At 42.2% G+C, this 22699-nt stretch overlaps 1 protein-coding gene across 1 annotated transcript in view; it reads right to left on the bottom strand.

Annotated features, from left to right (window-relative positions):
* Positions 1 to 20461, bottom strand: part of USP42 (ubiquitin specific peptidase 42) — a 73934-nt gene extending 53473 nt beyond the window's left edge. Inside the window, exons 1-2 of the mRNA XM_047712779.1 lie at positions 20350 to 20461; positions 20106 to 20184 (exon numbers count right to left, since the gene is read on the bottom strand). The gene's annotated coding sequence lies outside the window, so the exon portion shown is untranslated. The remainder of the gene's footprint in view (positions 1 to 20105; positions 20185 to 20349) is intronic.
* Positions 20462 to 22699: the final 2238 nt, after the last annotated feature.

Raw genomic sequence — 22699 nt, 5'->3', positions numbered from 1 at the left:
CTTTCAGTAACACAGGTCAAGCGTTGCTCCCCTCGGAGCCTTCAGCCTCTTAGTGGTCCACAGAATAGTCTAAACTCCTTCACCTGACATTGAAGCCTCAGTTCCCTTTCTTCTTCTTTGTATCCCCAGCCATAACGGGCTTTTTTTCGTACAAACACCCCAAAACATCTGCTTATAGAAGCCCTGCCCGTGCCTCTTCTTCATGGATACCTGCTTGAATCCCCCATCAGAATCTTACTACTCCCCCTACAAGACCGCATATCTTTATGGTGGCACTCATTTCACTATTGTTATGGGGAAAAAATCACCTGTGTGATTACAATATCAGTTGTGGGTTTGGAGCACAACGTTGAAGTACTCTGAGAGAACAAAGAGGGAAAAGGTGAATTCCAAACCTCCAAAATTCAGTGCTCACTTTGGGATTAACACAACTCACTTCCGGATGAAGAATGGTTATGGAATTTCACCTTTGTGGCCCTTAGAACACTAGTAAGAGATCTGCAAGATCAGCAGGGCCAGAGGGATGGACTCAGTAATTTACTTGCCTCTCCCCCAAATGACTTTGAGATGATTAGAAAATGAGAAGGAACTGAAGAGCCAGATTCTTAATATTCACCCGAGTCTTGCGGTTTTTCAGAATGCTTCCCTTGGAAGCCACACTAAATGTTTGCCTTCTAATTTCATTTTCCATTCAGTATTCTATTAACAAAGTACCCCCGCAGTCCGCCTCTTAATACAGCACCTGAGCAACTTACGTAGGAAGAGGGTTTGGGAGTTGTTCTGCTTTGTTTTGTTTTTTAACCATCCCTTAGCATTCTCCACCAGAACAGGCTCTTGGGGGCCGGATTACTCACCCCTCCACCCTACTCTGTGCCTTGAAAGCAAACAGAGGGGCTTTTCCTCTAAAGAATCTCAGTGTTGCTTATTTTAACAAACTGACAACATACGTGGAGAAATTACAAAGGATGTTAGGAAGTCCCCGACTTCAAACAGCTGGGGCTTTAGCTGAAGGGGTAAGCCAACTTGCCCCAGAAACTTCTTTTCTTCCAGACCGGCGCTTAATCCAAAGGGAATGCTGTTTGGAGATTTTAGTTTGCCTGTTCTTACACATTTTGTGACCTCCACAGATAACTTAGCCCATTGCCTTTATGCTGAAGGCAAACTCACCCCAGGGGTCCTACCTCCCAATACAGACCAAGAACAAAAAGTGTTAAGAGTGATGTTAGATTTTCTGAGAACCTCCACACTCTTATGGAGCCCCTAACGGATGCTATAAATGCCCTACCAGATCCCCTTTACTGGCTTGAGCCCCCATTCCCTTCCCAGCCGCTTTGAGTGTTAGCTGCTAATAACTCACAGCTGCCCCTTCTCCTGACAGCTGTTCTTGGCTGAAGGAAGGCTCAAGTTGCTTCACAGGGAGGCTAACCATGCCTACCACCTCCTTACAGCCTACACAAGTGACCCACAGACAAAGGGGTTCAGAAAGGCCTTGCCTCAACTTGTGACCAGCCTTGTGGTACAGCGAGGGCTCCAAAGTTCCAGTGGGATCAGAGAGAAGTTCATCTTCCATGATATCCTGGCTTGACGCCTTTCCCTGCCCTCTTCCTCCCTTCCCTTTCTCCCCAGAGCTCAGTGCATATATAGCATGGGCATCTGAATTCTGTTTCAAGCCCTGCTTCTAGGTAGCCTGGCTTAAGACAATGGGTATCAGAAAAGGTCGTAGGAAGCAGTCTTTAATGCTAAGATCCCAGGTGATGTGGGAGGCACTGGTCTCCATGCCACTTTATAAGACTCCCAGGGGAAAGTGGGATGGGAAATGAGTAGAAGGGCATCCTTTGGCTTATTCAATCTCTCTGGTACTTGTGAACACTGGGGAAAAGAGCCAAAAGAGTCACTCTTAGACAGAATGGCTGAGAATATTAGTGTTGTACCTTATGCTTATAAAAGGTGCAAGGCTATTGGTCTCCATCGCATCCCGATTTAATTCACCATTTCTGGCCCCTGAGAACACTGGATGGGTCAGAGAGGGTGACGATCAACTACTGTGAGCATAACCATCAAGGACTTCTCTAGCACCATCTTAATTCCACCACTGTCTGCCCTGTCCCTGAGAGTACAGCCACAACAGAGTAGTACTTAGAATCCCTCAGTCAATCCTTGCTCTAAGTAAGCCCCTCAGAACAAACAAAACCAGACCCTTTATCACTTACAGCTTTTACTCAGAATCACTGTGAACAAAGAAGAAATCACAGAAACACCAAAAAATGGATTAGTCATAAAGTATATTGGAAAGAAATGCTTACCATATTTTGCCACAAAACAAGAAGAAAGAAAGAGTACCAAAGGGAAAAAAAGGGAAAAGAAAAAGAGTACCTATCTTTCACTATTAAGAGTGCTCAGATGACACCATCAATAGACTTGTCCTGGCAGCCTGGGCTGAGACACAGTCGTCACAGAGTGCTGTTTGGAGACAGACACACTAGATATAAATCTGGTTTTTATTTATTAATTGCGTTCTTTGGTCTTGCTTTGGACTCTCGTGAAATGAAAGGTTTAATTTATCAAAGTCAACTTTATCCTAATGGATAATTAACACCCCCCCTTCTTCCCAATCCAACATGAGACATTAGAGCCCCAACGTTTTCAAGGAAAGATATATTTGATTTTTCTGAGGATCACTGTCTCCAATGAAGGAAATCCGAGACTATGGCTTACCAAATCTTAGACCTGGTTTATTTTTAGGTGACAGCTCCCAAGTCACTCCTTTATGTATTCCCAAAATATTAATTTAAAACCTAGAATAGGGGTGCCTCAGTGGTTAGGTTCTGCCTTCGGCTCAGGTCCTGATCCCAGGGTCTTGGGATTGAGCACTGAATCAGGCTCCCTGCTTCTCCCTCTCCCACTCCCCCTGCTTGTGTTCCCTCTCTCGCTGTCTCTGTCAAATAAATAAATAAAATCTTTAAATAAAATAAAAATAAAACCCAGAATAAACCATGCATTGGAGATACTGTATCTATTTTCCAGAGACCATTTTGATTAGAATAAAGAGTTATACACAATTAGTTACCCCACATCATGACAATGCTCCAAATCAAGAAGGTAAAGCTTGGGAGGCACTGGGAATAACCCTCCTAGTGGCTGATATTAAGGAAAAGTTTTATGAAGGTGGTGACACTTGTAATTGGTCTTTGAGGAGGGAGTAGAATTTTTTTTTTCTAGGCAAATAAAAGATAAGAAAAGGAAGCCAGGATTTCAGGAGCAAACGCTATTTGAAAGCAAGTAAACTTGTCACCCTTAGAACTCTATTGTCCTTGGAAATATGCAAAAATGAACACTGATAATACTGTTGATAGCAAGGAAAAAGTTCAGCATGTAACTTGATTCAGCAGGCTTGGGGTTTCAAAGGAGAAACTCTGAGACGTCTAACTGGCTGGTTGAGACTATAAGGAAAAATATCACTTCCTAGATTTATAATGGAAATCAATACCTGTCCAATTCATGAACATGAATGCATGCTACCCACACAATGATTAAACGTGGCTCTGGAAGTTTGCTCTCTCTGCCACCCCACCCCCTCAAAAACCGCTCAAGATAATTCTACCAAAATGGACAAAATTTATCTTCGTCTGTATACCTCAATTTGAAAAACGAAAATATGTGAGACCCATTAAGAGCTTTCAGGTAAGTGGCTGATTAAAACATGAATATAAAAAAGTCAACTGAATGTGAATTTATTTAATGCCATAGAACTATACACTGGAAAATGGTTAAAATAATTAGTCTTATATACATTTTATCACACACCAGTAAAGCCAATTGAGATCTATATGCTAGCAATATCTAACTAGAAAAATAACAATAACAAGAATTAAAACAAAACACAAGGAATAAGTAACAAATTTGGAAAATGTGCAGGGCCCAAAACTCATAACTAAGGGCCCTAAAAAGGACTTTCTTTTTTTTTTTTTTTAAGATTTTTCTGAATGAAGGATTATACTTCCTTTTTTTTTTTTTTTTTTTTAAGATTCAGGGCTCGATTCCAGGACCCTGAGATCATGAGCTGGGCTGAAGCCAGAAGCTTAACCCACTGGGCCACCCAGGCACCCCTGTACTTTGCTTTGTAAAGATTTTAAGTACACTATAACTGATCCCAAAGAAATTTTTTCCAGAACTCAATAAAATGCCTATAGTATGGAGATTAAAATAAATTTACAAATGCAATGCAGTTAGTCCTGAAAGGACTCCTGTGGCACTTAAGATGTTTGAATATTCCCCTGGGCAGTAAAGCCATTCGTTAATACTCTCCACGCTTAACCACACATAGCTCCTTTCTCTTGAAACAGTTCACACTTTCATAGAGCAAATACCCACCTAGCATCTACTCTGAAAGTCAAGGAGAGAAGTGATGTGTTAGTGCCTGCCTTCAGTGAGCTTTTAGGATGTTTACATGAAGCGGTTGAGCCCTGAGAGCCAATTTTGCAGGAAGGAAGTGTGGGAGAAAACAATATAATGGGAGGGGGCAGATCCATAGGAGGGGAAGTTCACAGACTGAGTAGCCGAAGCGCAAGGTGAAATTAGGAGGGTCCCCTCGGAGCTGAAGAAGCACAGAAACAGAGATGGGGAGAGCAAGTCAAGAGAGGAAAGGAGAACTCGATGTGTAATTCACCTTGGTGAATATCTGAATATCACCTTGGTGAGTATCTGAAGGAAACTTGATCAGAACTGTATCAGAAAAATTTCTCAGCACAGGGCAGAACACAGCAAAGGATGCCAAAGGAAGAGGCTACCTCAGTGCTCAGAGTTTCTCAGAGTGACAATCGATGTCTGATATTAGACTCAAGTCTCGACAGTTTTTAAGAATGTATTAGTGATTTTTTTTAAGATTTTATTTATTTGTTAGAGAGAGGGAGAGAGAGCACGAGCATAGGCAGGCAGAGTGGTAGGCAGAGGCAGAGGGAGAGGGAGAAGCAGGCTCCCCGCCGAGCAAGGAGCCCGATGTGGGACTCCATCCCAGGACGCTGGGATCATGACCTGAGCCAAAGGCAGCCGCTTAACCAACTGAGCCACCCAGGCATCCCTATATTAGTGATTGTTAACAGTTAGAGGTTATTATGGGCCAGACATTACTTGTAAAGATTTATACACGTTCTTGCAACAGTCTCAGGAGGTAGGCACTATAGGGCATTTCCATTTTACAGATGAGTTAACGGAGGCAAGGAGACGTTAACTAACCTGGGCAAGGTCATACCAGCTAGTAAGTGGCAGAACCCATATTCTTAAAGCTCTAAGTCAACACTGTCCTGGAGAACTTTCTGCAATGATGATAAAGTCCTGTGCTAACACAGTAGGCACGAGTCACACGCAGCTGTCTCCGCCTTGAAATGTGGCATGGTATGCCTGAAGAACTAGGTTTCAAATATAACTTTAACTAATTTGCATTCAAACGTCCACATGGGGCTACTGTACTGGACACAAAGCTCTAAGTTATTCTGATTAGAGAATGTTCACTGTAGAATTGTTTATAATATTGAAAGAAACAAATGGGAGAAAGCCTAAGACAAACTATGAAATATACACAACTCGAATGAGGGATATGGAGAAATCTGGTAAGAATTACAAAATCTGAACATCAGGGATGAGGGTCGGGACAATATGTGTTTCATATGATACAGACCCACAATGTCTGGGATCCCTGATATTTTTTCTGGTCTTCACCCAACTCTTGTAGGTCCTGAATAAGCAGTCTCTAGTAATATCATCTAATAAAAAGATAATGTAGGGGTGCCTGGGTGGCTCAGTGGGTTAAAGCCTCTGCCTTCGGCTCAGGTCATGATCCCAGGATCTTGGGATCGAGTTCCACATCCAGCTCTCTGCTCAGCAAGGAGCCTGCTTCCTCCTCTCTCTCTCTCTCTCTCTGCCTACTTGTGATCTCTGTCTGTCAAATAAATAAAATCTTTAAAAAAAAAGGTTTTTTGAAAGTGAGATAACTTTTAATAATATTCTGGATTTAATCTAACATACCCAAAATATTATAATTTAAACACATGGTACAAACCACACAGAAGGTCGCTCACTTGCCACTAGCCTATTGGATAATAAGGATCTGTAGAATACTAATCATCAGAGAAGAAACTATTCTATATCTGCTTGGGGGCAAAAGTTCCATAAAGTACATTATCGAGTGATAAAAGCCAGCAGCAGAACAGCACATTAAAAAAAAGGTGGGGGGGGACGCCTGGGTGGCTCAGTGGGTTGGGGTCTCTGTCTTTGGCTCGGGTCATGGTCCCAGAGTCCTGGGATCAAGCCCCGCATCAGGCTCTCTGCTCAGCAGGGAGCCTGCTTCCCCCTCTCTCTCTGCCTGCCTCTCTGCCTACTTGTGATCTCTGTCTGTCAAATAAATAAATAAAATCTTAAAAAAAAAAAACAAGAACAAACAAACAAAAAAACCCAAGGGCACCGGGTGGCTCAGTCAATTAAGTGTCCAGCCCTTGATTTCGGTTCAGGTCATGATCTCAGGGTCCTGGGATTGAGCCCCACATCAGGCTCAGGATTCTGCTACAGGATTCTCTCTCTCTCCTTCTGCCCCCCCCCCCCCCGCTCAATCTCTCTCCCCCAAATAAATGAATAAATCTTTTTTAAAAACTCAAAACTCTTTAAGCATGATATTTTGAGTTTCTATGATATTTAGTGACTTACATCACAGAAATTCCTTAGAGATCCTTCTACTGAAGATTATCATGGTCTTTATGGAACATATCTAACAATTTTTATCTCATTGCCTTTTAAGTGCAGTAAAACACAACATAAAATTTATTTTTGACCATTTTAAGCATTTTTAATTTTTTAAAATATATTTATTTATTTGACAGAGAGAGATCACAAGTAGGTGGAGAGGCAGGCAGAGAGAGAAAAAGGAGGAAGCAGGCTCCTTGCTGAGAAGAGAGCCCGATGCGAGGCTTGATCCCAGGACCCTGAGATCATGACCTGAGCCGAAGGCAGAGGCTTAACCCACTGAGCCACCCAGGTGCCCCAGCATTTTTAATTTTTACCCAACGTGGGTCTTGAACTCACAACCCCAAGATCAAGAGTAGCATACTCCTACTGACTGAGCCAGCCCAGTGCCGCTCAAAGTGTGCAATTTAGTAGCATTAAGTACATTCACAATCTTCTGCAACTATCAGCACTAACTAGTTCCAGAACTTTTTCACTACCCTATAGTGGAAATCTACCAGCCCACCAGCCCCTGGCAATAATTAATCTGGTTTCTCTATCTATGGACTCAATTATTCTAGGTATTTTATCTAAAAAGAATTACATAGGATGCCTGAGATCTCTGCTCAGCAGGGAGCCTGCTTTCCCCTCTTTCTGTAACTGCCTCTCTGCCTACTTGTGATCTCTGTCTGTCAAGTTAAAAAAATAAAAATAAATAAACAAAATAAAATAAAATAAATAAATAAAAGAATCGCATGCCATGAGGGGTCTTATGGTCTTATGTCTGGCTTTTTTTCACATAGCACGCTTTCAAGATCTATCCACATTGTAGGATAGATCGGTATTTCATTCCCTTTTATGGGTAATATTATGGTAATATTTTGCTGAACAGAGCAGCAGATGAACAGAGAAGCTATGAACATTTTGTACAAGTTTTAGTTTGAATACCTGTTTTCAGTTCTTGGAGGTAGGTACCTAGGAGTGGAATCGCTAGGTCATATGGTCAATGTGTGTTTAACTTAATTGAGCAACACTGTACTATTTTCCAGTGACTGCACCATTTTGCATTCCCACCATTTTGCATTCCCACCTGCAATGTTGAGGATCCCAATTTCTTCACATCCTTGCCAACATCTATTATTTCCTTTTTCCTTTTCCTGGTGAGTGTGAAGCGATATCTCATTGTGGTTTTATGTTTCCCTGATGACTAATGGTTTCGAGCATCTTTTCACACGCTCATTAGCCATTCACCTTTGGAGAAATGTCTATTCAACTAGTTTGCCAGTTTTTAAATTCCTTTTTTTTTTTTTTGGTCAGAGAGAGAAAGCACAGGCAGGCAGAGTGGCAGGCAGAGGGAGAAGCAGGTTCCCTGCGGAGCAAGGAGCCCGATGTGGGACTTGATCCCAGGACGCTGGAATCATGACCTGAGCCGAAGGCAGCTGCTTAACCGACTGAGCCACCCAGGCGTCCCAAGTTTGCCAGTTTTTATTTTATTTATTTTATTTATTTATTTATTTATTTGACAGAGAGAGATCACAAGTAGACAGAGAGGCAGGCAGAGAGAGAGAGAGAGAGGGAAGCAGGCTCCCTGCCGAGCAGAGAGCCCGATGTGGGACTCGATCCCAGGACCCTGAGATCATGACCTGAGCCGAAGGCAGCGGCTTAACCCACTGAGCCACCCAGGCACCCTTGCCAGTTTTTAAATTGTTTTTTTTTTTGCCTTTTTATTGTTGAGCTGTAAGAGTTCTTTATTTTTTTAATGATTTTAATTTATTTGGCAGAGAGAGAGCGATCACAAATAGGCAGAGAGGCAGGCAGAGAGAGAGGGGGAAGCAGGTTCCCCGCTGAGCAGAGAGCATGATGTGGGGCTCGATCCCAGGACCCTGAGACCATGACCTGAGCCGAGGCAGAGGCTTAACCCACAGAGCCACCCAGGTGCCCTGTAAGAGTTCTTTATACTGGTTACTAGACTCTTACCAGGTATTTGATGGAGAAATATTCTCTCTCATGGGGGTAGTTGTTTTACTTTCTTGATAGTGTCCTTTAATGCACCAAAGTTTTTAATTTTAATGAAGCCCAATTTATTTTTTCTTTTGTTGTGTTTCTGGTGTGGGTTTTTAATAAATTCCCTTTATAATATTAGGGAAGTTCCCTTCTATCACTAGTCTGTTGCATGTTTTCATCATGACAGAGTGTTAGAGTTTGTCAGACGTTTTTTCTATACGAATTAAGATGGTCAGGAGGTTGGGGGTTTTCCCCTTACTTCTATTAATGTGGTGTGTTGCACCAACTGATTTCCTGCTTCTTGACCTAGGCTTGCACTCCTGAGATAAATCCCATTTGTAATCATTGTAACATGCTTCTGGGCTCAGTTTACTAGCATTTTGTTGAGGATTTTTACATTTATATTCATAATGGCATAGTCTGCAGTTTTCATGCGATGTTTTTGTCTGGCTTTAGTATCAAGATAATATTGGCATCACAGAGTGAAATAAAAAGTATTTCCGGGGCGCCTGGGTGGCTCAGTGGGTTAAACCGCTGCCTTCGGCTCAGGTCATGATCCCAGGTCCTGGGTTCGAGCCCCACATCGGGCTTTCTGCTCAGCGGGGAACCTGCTTCCTCCTCTCTCTCTGCCTGCCTCTCTGCTTACTTGTGATTTCTCTCTGTCAAATAAATAAATAAAATCTTTAAAAAAAAAGTATTTCCTCCTTTTCTATTTTTTTTTGAAGAATTTGAGAAGTATTGGTGATAATTCTTCCATAAATATTTTGTAGAATTTAACAGTGAAGGCATCTTGTCCTGGATTTTCTTTGTTGGGAGGTTTTGGATTACTGACTCAATCTTCTTTTTTTTTTAAGATTTTATTTATTTATTTGACAGAGATCACAAGTAGGCAGAGAGATAGACAGAGAGAGAGAGGGGGAAGCAGGCTCCCCGCTGAGCAGAGTGCCTGATGTGGGGCTCGATCCCAGGACCCTGGGATCATGACCTGAGCCGAAGGCAGAGGCTTTAACCCACTGGGCCACCCAGGCGCCCCTTGACTCAATCTTCTAATTTGTTATACACATTAATAGAACGTGATCTCAGTTAATGTAGGAAAAGCCTTTGACAAAAAATCCAACACACGTGATAAAAAACAAAATTCAGATTTTTTATTTCTTTGGGAGTCAGTTTTGGGAGTTTGTATGTTTCTGGTGATCTGCTCATTTCATCTACATAATACAATTTATTGGTGTATAATTGTTCAAAGTTATTCCCTTATAACCCCCCCTTTTTTAGTAACATCAGTAGTAAAGTCCCCATCTTCATTTCTGATTTTATTTATGAGTTTTCACTCCTTTTTTCTTAGCCACTCTAGTGAAAGTTTTATCAATTTTATTAATCTTTTTACATAACCAAATTTGGTTTTATTGGTTTTCTCTATTGTTCTATTCACTATTTCATTTATTTTCACTATAACCTTTGTCTTTTCCTCCCTTTACTAACTTTGGACTTAGTTTGCTTTTCTTTTTCTAGATCCTTAAAGTATAAGCTAATTAACTTGAGACCTTCCTTTTTAAATATAGACATAATAGCTATAAATTTGTTTTCAATACATGTCGTAAGTTTTAATTATTATTTTTTAGTTTATCTCAAAATATTTTCTAATTTATTTTGTGATTTCTTCTATGAACAATTTGTTGTTTAAGAATGCGTTGTTCAGAGGCGCCTCGGTGGCTCAGTCATTAGGCGTCTGTCTTTGGTGGTCGTGATCCCAGCATCCTGGGATCAAGACGCATATCAGCATCCTGGGATCAAGACGCAAATCAGCTCAGCCAGGAGCCTGCATCTCCCTCTACAGCTCCCCTGTGCTTGTGTTCCCTTTTTTGCTACCTCTCCTCTGTCATAAATAAATACAATCTTTAAAAAAATGTATTGTTGGGGCACCTGGGTGGCTCAGTGGGTTAAGCCTCTGCCTTCAGCTCAGGTCATGATCTCAGGGTCCTGGGATCGAGCCCTGCATCGGGTTCTCTGCTCAGCGGGGGGCCTGCTTCCCCCTCTCTCTCTGCCTGCCTCTCTGCCTACTTGTGATCTCTCTGTCAAATAAATAAAATCTTTTAAAAAATGTATTATTTAGGGGTGCCTGGAGTGTTCAGTGGGTTAAACATTTGCCTGTGGCTCAGGTCATGATCTCAAAGTCCTGCGACTGAATCCCGTGTAGGGCTCCCCACTCACTGGAGAATCTGCTTCTCCCTCCACCTTTCCCTCCACTCATGCTCTTTCTTCTCGACCTCTCTCAAATAATTAAACAAAATCTTAAAAAAAGAGAGAATGTGTTGTTTACAAATAAAAAACATATACACACTTAAAAAAAAAGTTCGCCTGAGTGAAAAAAGTGAGCCCAAGAGGCTTAGTCAATTAAGCGTCTGCCTTCAGCTCAGGTCATGATCCCAGAATCCCAGGATCAGGCCCCACATTCAGGCTCCCTGCTCAGCAGGGCGTCGGCTTCTCCCTCTGCCTCTCACCTCTCATGCTCTCTCTCAACTCACTCTCAAATAAATAAATAAACCTTAAAAAAAGAATAAAGTCTACTTTATATGATATTAGCATAACACTCCAACTCTTTTGGCTACTATTAGTATGAAATATAATTTTCCATTTTTTTTTTTTAAATTTCAAACTTTGTGTGTGATAGAGCTTGGGGTTTTGTTTTTTGGCTTTTTTTTTTTAGTTTTTTTTTTAATTTAAATTTTAATTTTTAAAGATTTATTTATTTTTATTTGAGAGAGAGGGACAGAGCATGACCATATAGGGGTGGAAATGGGGGAAGGAGAAGAGAGAGAAAATCTTCAAGCAGACTCCCTGCTGAGTATGGAGCCTGACATGGGGCTTTTTTTTTTTTAATGTTCCAACCTGTTTTATTTATTTACTTACTTACTTACTTATTTATTTATCAGAGAGAGAGAGAGAGAAAGCACAAGCAGGCAGAGTGGCAGGCAGAGGCAGAGAGAGAAGCAGGCTACTGGCAGAGCAAGGAGCTGCACACAGGAGTCAGTCCCAGGACCTTAGCTAGGATCATGACCCAAGCCAAAGGCAGTGCCTTAACCCACTGAGCCACCCAGGTGTCCCCTGACACAGGGCTTGATCTCATCACTCAGGAGATCACAACCTGAGCCAAAACAAAGAGCTGCATGCCCAACTGACAGAGGAGCCATGCAGGCGCCCCTAGGTTTTGGTGTTTTAATCCATTCTGCCAATCTCTTTTTTTTTTTTTTTTTAAGATTTTATTTACTTATTTGAGAGAGAAACAGTGAGAGAGAGCATGAGCGAGGAGAAGGTCAGAGAGAGAAGTGGACTCCCCGCGGAGCCGGGAGCCCGACGTGGGACTCGATCCTGGGACTCCAGGATCATGACCTGAGCCGAAGGCAGTCGTCCAACCAACTGAGCCACCCAGGCATCCCTCTGCCAATCTCTTTTAATTGGAGAGTTTAACCCATTAAATTGAAAGTAAGGAAGAACTAATCTCTGCAAGTTTTCTTTATCTCTTCTGGATGTTATATCTTTGTTGCTCAGTTCCTCCATTCCTGCCTTCTTTTGTAGTTAATTAATTACAGTGTCCTGTTTTGATTCCTTTCTCATTTCTTGATCTATAGTTGTGCTCTTAATTACTTTGAAGACTACAATGAACATCTTAAACTTGTAACACCTTAGTTTGAATTAACACTAGCTTAGTTTTAATAGTATACAACAAATAGGTTCCTATAGATTGCCATTCCTTACCCTTTACAGTGCTACTGTCACAGATTATATCTGTGTACATACTTTTCACATTAACATAGACTTATGTTGTTCTATGCATTTATCTCTTAAATCACACAGGAAAATGGATGAGTTACACATAATAACAATAATCATGGCTTTTATATATTTGCCTACATATATAGTTACCACTGTTCTTTATTTATCAGTATTCTCTATTTCTTTGTATACCTTCAAGTTACTATCTAGTATCCTTTCATTTCAGTCTGTAGCAATCCCTTTAGCCTTTCTTGTAGAGAAGTCCTACTAGTAACAAACTCTGTCAGCTTTTGTTTCTTTGGGAATGTCTTAATGTCTCCTTCATTTTTTAAAAAATATTTTATTCATCTGAGAGAGAGAGCAGGCTTTATTTTTCATTTGAGAGAGAGAGAGAGAGTATGCGAGAGAGCACAGGTGAGGGGAAGGGCAGTGAAAGGGAGAAATAGATTCCATCTTAAGCAGAGAACCTGATGTGGGGGCTGCATCCCAGGATCCCAGGATCCCAGGATCATGACCTGAGCCAAAGGCAGATGCTTAACTGACCGAGCCACCCAGACACCCTGATTTCTCCTTCACTCTTGAAGGATAGTTTTGCCAGGTATAGAATTTTTGGTTGACAGGTGTCATTTTTCAGCACTTTAAATATGTCACCCTACTGTCTGCTGCCTCCCTGGCTTCTGATGAGAAATCTTTCGTTACTCTTACTGAAGATCCTTTGTATGTTACAAGTTGCTTCTCTCCTTGTTCTCAAGATTCTTTTTGTCCTTTTTGTCCCGTGTCTTGCTGTGTATCAATACATATTCATTCTACTTAAGGTCACAGAGTTTCTTGAATATGTATATTCATGTCTTTTATCAGATTTGGACATTTTTCAATAATTGTTTTTTTAAGTATTCTTCCTGCCCCTTTCCACTCTCTTTCCTCCTACTGGGACTCTCGATACATATATGTTAGTTCACTTGATGGTGTTCCACAGGTTACTTTGTCTCTGTTCATTTTTCTTCATTGTTTTCTCTTTCTGCTTCTCAGATTGGAATATTTCATCAGAACAGTTTTCACATTTGCTGATTCTTTTGTCTGATCAAATCTGCTGTTGAACACCTCTGCAAATGTCTTCATTTCAGCTGTTGTACTTTTAAGCTCTAAAATTTTGATTTGCTTCCTTTTTTTATAATGTCTGTCTCCTTATTGATATTCCCTATTTGTTAAGACATCATCCTTCTGGTTTTATTCAGCCTTTTTAAAAAAAGATTTTATTTATTTGAGAGAGGGTGAGCAAGAGAGAGAGGGAGGGAGAGAAAGCACCAGCCAAGGGAGGGGCAGAGAAGAAGACTCCCAGCTGAGCTGGGAGCCTGATGTGGGACTCAGTCCCAGGACTCTGGGATCATGACCTGAGCCGAAGGCAGATGCTTAACTACTGACTCACCAGGCACCCCAGCTTTTTTTGATAGTTTCCTTTAGTTCTTAGAGTATAGTTAAGAAAGTTGCTTTAATGTCTGCATTTTCTCAGGGACAGTTTCTGTTTGTGATATTTTGATTTATTAATTAAAAAATATTTAGTGTCTATCCCCATTCCTAGCAGAGGGCTCCTAAAATCCTTGTAAATTCCTAAGTGATAAGAGCAGTAGGAGCACCTTTTTTTTTTTTAAGATATTACTTATTTATTTGACAGAGATCGCAAGTAGGCAGAGAGGCAGGCAGAGAGAGGGGGGAAGTAGGCTCCCTGCTGAGCAGAGGAATTGACTCTGGGTGGAGTTCTAGAGGGCTCCTGGATGGGAGCTGGCCATCTGAAAAAGTAACCTTGGGAAGGGGCTGGAAGTGGAGTTAATAATTGATCATGCCTATATGAGGAAGGCTTATATGAGGAAGCTTCCATAAAATCCCAGCAGTGTGGGGCTCAGAGAGCTTTCAGGTTGGTGAACACATTTAAGAACCAGGAGAGTGATGTACCCCAACACCCTGGGTACAGATGTTCTTGTGCTCTGCACCTTCTCAGACTTTGCTATATGCATTTCTTCATCTGGCTGTTCATCTGTATCCCTTATCATATCCTTTAATAAACTTGTAAGTGTAAGTGAGTGTTTCCCTGAGTTCTGTGAGCTGTTCTAACAAATAATAGAATCCAAGATTGGGGGAGGTCACAAAAACCTCTGATTCATAGCCAAGTTGGGCAGAAGTCTTGGGTAACCTGGAGACCTACTAATTGCCATTGGTATCTCAAGTGGGAGGCAGCACCTGGGTGGCTCAGTCAGTTAAGCATATCACCATCTTTGGCTCGGGTCATGAACCCAGGGTCCTGGGATCTGACCCCATGTCAGGCTCCCTGCTCAGTGGGGAGCCTTCTTCTCCCTCTCCCTTTGTCCCCACCTCTGGCTTGTGTGCTCTCTTATCTCAAATGGATGAATGAAATCTTAAAACAAAAAATGAAGTAGGGAGGGGCAGTCTCATGAGAGTGAGCCCTTACTTGTGAGATCTAACACTACTGATATTGTCAGAATTGAGTTAAACTGTGGGACACTGAGGTAGTGTTGCAGAATTGCTAGGCATGGGAATAAATTCCACACATCTAGGGTCAGAAGTGTTGCGAGTGTAGTCATTGTGTGAGAATAAAGGAGAAACATAGTAAAGTAGTAGTGTAGATTTTGCCCTATTCACTGTTCATTTTTTGGTCCTGGGAATGGACCATACTTTCTTGTCTCTGCACACTTCATACTTTTTCACTAATAACTGGATGGATATTTTGAGTATTGTTAAGAAAGAAAGAAAGAAAGAAAGAGAGAGAGAGAGAGAGAGAGAGAAAGACTCCCTAGTTATTTGCAGATGGGCTTCTGTGTTGGTGCATTCCTTCAACAATTAGCCAGGCTATTTGCATCTCTGCCTTAGCCTTCACTTCCTGTTTATGTGGAGTCTTAAGACCAGACAGCACTGAAAACCTATAATCTTTCCCAAGTCTTTCCTGAACTTGCATCCTGCCCTGGCCATGCATATGGATTTCTAGGAAAAGCCATTTTCCCCAAAATTTCTCTCTCTCTAGCTTTTCCTCCCTACCTTTCAGTATGTCTATTATTTATCTCAACTGTTATTTCTTGCCCCAGACAGCGGTGGCCTGTCCATTTGTCTTTCTTTTTTTAAAATATTTTATTTATTTATTTGACAAAGAGAGATCACAAGTAGGCAGAGAGGCAGGCAAGAGAGAGAGGAGGAAGCAGGCTCCCCGCTGAGCAGAGAACCCGATGCAGGGCTCGATCCCAGGACCCTGAGATCATGATCTGAGCCAAAGGCAGAGGCTTAACCCCTTGAGCCACCCAGGTGCCCTGTCCATTTGTCTTTCATTCTTTGCCAGGAACATCCTCCCTGTAACCATGGCCATTTTTCCACCCTGAGAGAGTTCTGAATTAGGAAGAACAAAGGCAGGCCCCTTGTGTCAGTTCTTCAAGGAACCCATAGGCAAGTTAAAATAGACTGACAGAATTCCTTCAGATCAAGGTCTCCTGAAGTTCTGGACTAGCTGTGCACCCTGGGAATGGTGGCTGCCTTCAAGACTGCTCCTGCACCGGGAAAGGATGGGGTAAGTCTAAGTTAAAGGGCCAGAACCTCATCCCAGCCTGTTTTGGTGACCTTTTTCATGGTTAAGCCTTTGCTTAGTGGCTGCAAACCTTTGACTATCTTCCAGAGTTTTGATAAAGTTGATTCTGACAGTTTTGCCAGGATTTTCAGTGTTATGGGGAGAGACAGTCTCTGGAGATCCCTACTCTACCATTTTTGCTGACATCACTCTTAAGAATTTTTTAATGCCTTTTGGGGGGGGGCGTTGGGCATAATATGTAAGTGTTACACATGAAAAATATGAGAAATGTAGTCTCTGGGGATCTTCACAGAGCTTGAGGAGCACTAATCACCAGTCTCTTGGTTATTCTGATACTCCATTCCCCCCCACTTTATTGGGAAAATGGTGAAAACTATATACTGAGCTGACTTTGGATTATATTCTATGTTGAAATTGAGGGTGATCGTGCCAGTTGAAGAGGAGGATGGATAAAACAGAGTTGAGGACTGTAGCTTTCCTGGGAACATAAGGAGATGACAGGAAGTCAGAAGACAAAGCGGGTGCCTGGGTGGCTCAGTGGGTTAAAGCCTCTGCCTTCAGCTCAGGTCTTGATCCCAGGGTTCTGGGATCAAGCCCTGCATCAGGCTCTCTGCTCAGCAGGGAGCCTGCATCTCCCCCCCAACCCCACCCCCGCCAGACTCTCTGCCTACTTGTGATCTATCTGTCAAATAAATAAAATCTTAGGAAAAAAAAAAAAGAAGACAAAGGCAGAGAAAAGAACAATGATGTATAATGGTATGAGCTTTCAAATGAAGGGGAGGAAATATACAAAAGACCATAGAACATCTTAGATGTAAAATAACTTCTATCAGGAAGCAGCCCAGTGATGAGGGGATGTCACAAGGCCTGGTTTCCAGGATCTGCCCCAGAGCTGCTGGATGGAGAGCTGGACCTGCCTAACCGCCAGGGCCAAGAGCAACTGGGACGTGGAGACAATGCTATGCAAGAAAAGCCCCAACCTGAGCTTAGCAGCTTGGGGCCACGTTAGCAGCTTGGGGATGAGGAGAGGATGAGGAGACTTCCAGGAAACAGGCCGCTGAGTAGAACAAACAGCATTTGATCAGCAAGACCACAGCCAGGCTGGAGCGGGAGACTGAGGAGCTGCACCACCACCGGGGAAACCCAGAGGCGGGCAAGGTGATCCAGCAGGGCTGGCAGAGCAAGGGGCTGACTTAGAAGGACTTGGCGACGGAAATCAACAAAAAGCCACAGGTCACAGCAGACAACGAGAGGATAGGCCACTCCTAAAAAACAGGTTCTGGGCAGAATCAAGAGAGCCACTGGCCTCAAGTTCTGGGGGAAGGATATCACTAAGCTGACTGAGAAGGGGCCAAGGGTGATATGAATGCAGAACCTGGGAACCAGTGCGACCCGGCTGATCTCAGCTGGCTGGTTCCCCTGGACCACCAGCAACAGCGTGGGTCTCTTCACATGGAAGAGTGGAATACGGGGCATCAGCCCTGCCTAGGAAGCCTCTCTACCCATGCCTGCTGTCAAACAACCCAAACCTTGTGAAGTAATAAATAACTTCTATGTATTCAGGAACAAAACCATAATGTATGTTATTGCCATAATGATTACATATGGTTTTTGGTTTTTTGCACCAATGTAGAGACACAGGAATAAAAATAAGATGAGAGAGAATTAATATAATCACTAGGAACCCAACGAGAGTATGAAAGTTTGGCTGATTAAAAAAGACACATATGAGGCACCTGCATGGCTCAGTGGGTTAAAGCCTCTGATTTCAGCTCAGGTCATTGATCTCAGGGTCCCGGGATCAAGCCCCACATTGGGCTCTCTGCTCAGCAGGGAGCCTTCTTCCCTTCCTCTCTCTCTGCCTGCCTCTCTGCTTACTTGTGATCTCTGTCAAATAAATAAATAAAATCTTAAAAAAAAAAAAAGACACATATAGGGACGCCTGGGTGGTGCAGCCTATTAAGCGTCTGCCTTTGGCTCAGGTCATGATCCCAGGGTCCTGGGATCGAATTCCACATCGAGCTCCCTGCTTGGCGGGGAGCCTGCTTTTCCCCCTGCCTGCTTCTCCCTCTGCTTGTGTGTGTTCTCCCTGCCAACCGACAAACAAACAAATAAATAAATAAATTATAATCTTAAAAAAAAAAAGGACACATATATAAGTCAAATGATCTCCATGAATTAACAAGAACAACTTAGAACATGTTATGAGCAGTGACTCTCATGACAGTAGCAAGAACAAAACAGCAAATACTAAATAACAAACTGAAATAACTTAACAGTACTTAAATGAAGAGTGTGGTCAAACATAACCAAGGGAGACATGCCAAATGCCAGGACTAGAACTCCGTACTGAACCGTTATCATGTGTCCCCAAATTAGATTGTGACTGTGATAAAACTGATTGCAAAGGGATTCTTCCTGGAACATATTAAATTGCTTATAAACTAAATACATAATACCTTTTAATGAAGTTAGGAGTGTAATGTAATGAATCCCAAGAGGACTCTTCCTGGAAGTTAGTGGAAATGCTGTAAATGCTCTCTGGGCTATAAACATTAAGTTATAAGTACAGTTATACATACCAGCCATCTTCTCTTCCCAACCCCCAACAGTTCAAACTTTCATGCACTCATCAATTTTCCATCGAGTGTGTCCCTTGAACATACAAGTGTGTGCATGATCCAGAAAAAAATGAGGCGTCAGAGACATATTTGGGGAGGAAAGAAGTGAAACTGGCTTCAGAAAGTAACATCTAGGGGTGCCTGGGTGGTTCAGTGGATTAAGCCGCTGCCTTTGGCTCAGGTCATGATCTCAGGGTCTTGGGATTGAGCCCCACATAGGCTCTCTGCTCAGCAGGGAGCCTGCTTCCCCTTCTCTCCACCTGACTCTCTGCCTACTTGTGATCTCTTTCTGTCAAATAAATAAATAAAGTATTTAAAAAAAAAGAAGTAAGTAACATCTACAATAAAGTGCACTTAGGGCTCTGGGGGGTGATTATAAACACTATGGAAGTGTAGAGTGGGAGGCACTGACATAGGGGGACGAAGGGAGAGCTGTGAGGGGAGCATTCTGGGTTGAATTGTGTCCTCTCAAAATATGTTGGTGTCTTAACTCCCACTACCTGAAAATGGGGCCTTATTTGGAGACAAGGTCTTTATAGAAGTAATCAAGTTTTTAAAAAAATGAGGTAATTGAGGAGGGCCTTAATCAAACGACTGTGTCCTTATGAGAAGGGATTTGGACGCAGGGAGAACATCATGTGAAAATGAAGGTAGAGATCGGGGTGATGCTTCTGTAGGCCATGGACACACCAGTGATGACCAGCAAATCACTAGAAACTAGGAGAGAGGCATGGAACAGACCTTCCCTCATAGCCTCAGAGGGACTAACCCTATTCACGCTCTAATCTTGGACTTTCAGCATCCAGAACTCTAAGAAGATTCATTTCTCCTGTTTAAGGCTTCCAGTCTGTGGTAATTTGTTATGGCAGCCCCAGCAAACTAACAAAGGGAGGGAAGTAATATGTTATGTATAAATGCAATATGTCACATTCCATTACAGATCTGAGAGATAAGTAATAGGAAGTCAGGTCAAGTAGGGCTAGGGCAGGGGAATGTTCTGGGCAGAAGGAACCAGATTTTGCATTTATTAATCATGTTTTTTTAAATGGTCTATATCTTGTGATGTTTTGACATCTTAAAACGCTTGCTGGCCAGCTGAGACTGTCTCTCCCAGGGCTGGGCTAGCCAATTCTTAGAGCTAGCAAAGGGCTTGGACAACCCCTGCAAACCAACCAATCCCAAGTATACAGACCCAGCCACCTCCTTCTCTAATCACACACAAGCCAATATTTCCTCTGCCCTAAATCATCCCAGGACCAGGTACCAGGCAACTAGAGACCACCCCTATAGCCCAAAGCCTGCTGGAATTATTCCAATGAGCCAGTCCTAAATCGCTTACTCTCAGCAGAGAGGAAACCCCAGGACAGACTCAGGCTTATGCTTTCCCCATCACTCCTGGGTTCTCCCACCTGATCATCTGGTGCTTCCTCTGTGGCCCTGCATGGCATGTGGTGGACTCCACTCCCTCTCCCCCCACGGCTCCAGGACCTGTGAGTACAATACATTTCTTCCTTCCAAGCCTCATTTTCATTTCCTCCTGTGGCTGCACTAACTTTAGCATACCATCTCAAAAATTTATTTACTTGGGTTTCTAGGAGAGGTGCAGGGGTGGTGAGAGAACAGGAGAGAAGGGATGCATAATGTCTAACTCACCTTGATGAGTAATGAAGATACAAACTTATACACTTGCAGAAGAACTCTGTCTGCCCAGATTCTAATGGCAAAAGACCAATGAGGAGATGAGACCACCAGGGTCAGAGATCTGACCTGGCTGATGTCAGCCAGTGGTGGCAGGAAAGATCGGCCTCCTAGGAGCAAAGATGAAGAATCATCATTAGGAACAGTTATTAATACTCATGAACTGTGAAGAGGTTCCTCTGCCCCGGGCGCCTCTTCTATATGATTTAAATATGTTAACTCATTTACTTTGTACAACAAGACTATGAAGTAGGTATAATTAGTATTTCCATTTTACACATTAGAGGTTAATTACTTGGCTCATAATCTCACAATTAGTGTCAGAACATATATTCCTCAGCATCAAACTGTATGTGCACAGATTTACTGTAAGACTGGAAATGGGGGCTTGCGACAGGGGGATTTTCTAGGTAGACAGAACAGCATAAGCAAAGGCTGAAATAAAAGACAACAAGGGAAGGGGCCCCTGGGTGGCTCAGTGTGTTAAGCCTCTGCCTTCAGCTCAGGTCATGATCTCAGGGTCCTGGGATCGAGCCCCACATCGGGTTCTGTGCTCAGCAGGGATCCTGCTTCCCTTCTCTCTCTGGTCTGCCTCACTGCCTACATGTAATCTCTCTCTGTCAAATAAATAAATAGAATCTTAAAAAAAAAAAAGACAACGAAGGAAGAGAGCTCAGTGTGTAGATTATCTTATGGAGCTGTTGGAGGAAAATCCACAGCTCTCTCTGAAAAATATCTCAGCTTAGTACCATAAAGGAGAATCAAAGAAGTTTTGCTATTACCGGAGTGGTTTTTCTGGTCTCAATGTTGTCAGTCAGCGTCTGTGATGGGATGAAGTCTCCTAGAGAGAGTTGCTTACAGGGTAATAAGGTATTAAATACATTAGCACTCACAAAATAATATATTAATAGTTATCTGCTGGTGTGATACTACTGTATACCAGCTATGTCTTCTATATAATCTATACGAACCACACATGCTAACTCATTATCTTCAAAAACACTATGAGGAAGGGAGAATTAGATGTCCACTTTATAGGTACCCCCAAACGAAAAGGCAATGGCTTAAAAACAAAACCACGAAAGCTCCACCAAGCAAATGGAGCTAACGGGGTGGAGACATTGGCAATGGTAGTCAGAAAGGGGGCATCGTAGGTGATACAAATCCATCATTACTGGGAGATCTGAAAACATTCTTCAGCTGTGTCCAACTCTGTTATGGAAGCTCTGTACGTTAGTATTTAAAATGCAGGAGTAGGGTGCCTGGGTGGCTCAGTGGGTTAAAGCCTCTGCCTTCTGCTCAGGTCATGATCCCAGGGTCCTGGAATCGAGCCCCGCTTCGGGCTCCCTGCTCAAGTGGGGAACCTGCTTCCCCCTCTCTCTCTGCCTGCCTCTCTGCCTATTTGTGATCTCTGTCTGTCAAATAAATAAATAAAATCTTAAAAAAAATAAAATGCAGGAATAAAAAAAGTTGAGATCAAACATTGACTGAAAAAGCAAGTATTAACAACACATACAATTTGTAGTAAGAATCCCAAAACCTAAAATCCAAAATATTACATGCTTTCTATGGGAACATTTCTATGCATGTAAATGAAGAGAACAAGATTTGGGCAAATAGAAAATGAAAAGCACTTAATTCTCAAAAGGGAAAAGAAGATGGGAGAGAGTATAGTCAAATGGACCTTGACTCAAATGAAATGTTTTAAGTTTGCCAGAAGAGTTTACCTATTCCTTGTTTAGTGCTGTTAATAAAAATTTTGTGCCTAAGATCTGATTTGGTTTTGGCTTTTACTTTATTCATCCAAACTAACCTTGAGAAGGCAAATGTCTTGATTCCAGAAATCCATCCGTAAGGCACTGGTGAGCATAACAAAGAAAATGTTTTGAGATGATTATAAAAATAATATTTTAAAAAAAGATTTCAGCCGTGTAAAATTTTAGAGGTTCGTTCTAGGATTCCCGGCCAGCAAATTTGATGTGTTTGCTCCAGGAGGAGCTACAGCTACCGGGAATAGGTAGGTACTAAATAATATGAAGTCCCTTTTCAAAATGTGTCCTTATACTTTCATTTGAAGAACTTATTAAGAGGAGTCATTCCAAACATTAAAAATGTTTTAAGTGTTCATATGAGCAATAAACGCATTCATTTACACCATTTAACTGTAGGGTCTTCTTTATGAGTTTGCACACAAGTGAGAGAAAAAAGAGATGAATCAATTAGACATCAAGATTTCTTGCACTGTCAGGTGAGAAGGGGAGAGGGGTATTACGGAGAACTGAGAAAGGTGAGTAGCAAAGAACCA

Source organism: Lutra lutra, chromosome 18 (genome assembly GCF_902655055.1).
Source record: "Lutra lutra chromosome 18, mLutLut1.2, whole genome shotgun sequence".
Taxonomy (NCBI): Eukaryota; Metazoa; Chordata; class Mammalia; order Carnivora; family Mustelidae; genus Lutra; species Lutra lutra.
This window is presented reverse-complemented; position numbering and strand designations above follow the sequence as displayed.